The sequence below is a fragment of the Charadrius vociferus genome, unplaced genomic scaffold (assembly GCF_000708025.1).
Source record: "Charadrius vociferus isolate BGI_N301 unplaced genomic scaffold, ASM70802v2 scaffold1736, whole genome shotgun sequence".
In the NCBI taxonomy this organism is placed as follows: domain Eukaryota; kingdom Metazoa; phylum Chordata; class Aves; order Charadriiformes; family Charadriidae; genus Charadrius; species Charadrius vociferus.
The window spans coordinates 4,385-4,729 of NW_009648879.1; the positions used below are offsets into that span (position 1 = coordinate 4,385).

The 345-nt window shown below is 51.6% G+C and overlaps 1 protein-coding gene across 1 annotated transcript in view; it reads left to right on the forward strand.

Annotated features, from left to right (window-relative positions):
* The window catches only part of LOC104288304 (zinc finger BED domain-containing protein 1-like), a 4,032-nt gene that overhangs the window by 2,835 nt on the left and 852 nt on the right, over window positions 1–345 (forward strand). The window lies entirely within an intron of this gene.

Genomic DNA, 345 nt, shown 5'->3' on the forward strand with positions numbered 1-345 from the left:
AGCCCAGACCTGAAGATCGGTCCTTTAAAGAGAAAACGGAACCGAAATACAGATTTGCTTCTACCAGACGTGAATATTCAGCCACACAAAAAAAAAATGAAGCAAAGCCATGAGAATCGGGTGGCCTGGCAACGAAAAATAAACCTTTTCTCCCTCCTGGTACACAGCCGGCGGAGACCAGAGCCCTTCTTTAGATGTCATTCCCTGAACTGACCCAACCGCCGTTTTCACTGCCAAACACCACGTTATTTGTGCGAACAAACACCGATGGGCGCTACAGCGCAGCACGAAAGGCCAACGCCGACTCTGGCGGATAACCGCGAGGCCTCGTGGCCATCCACAGCC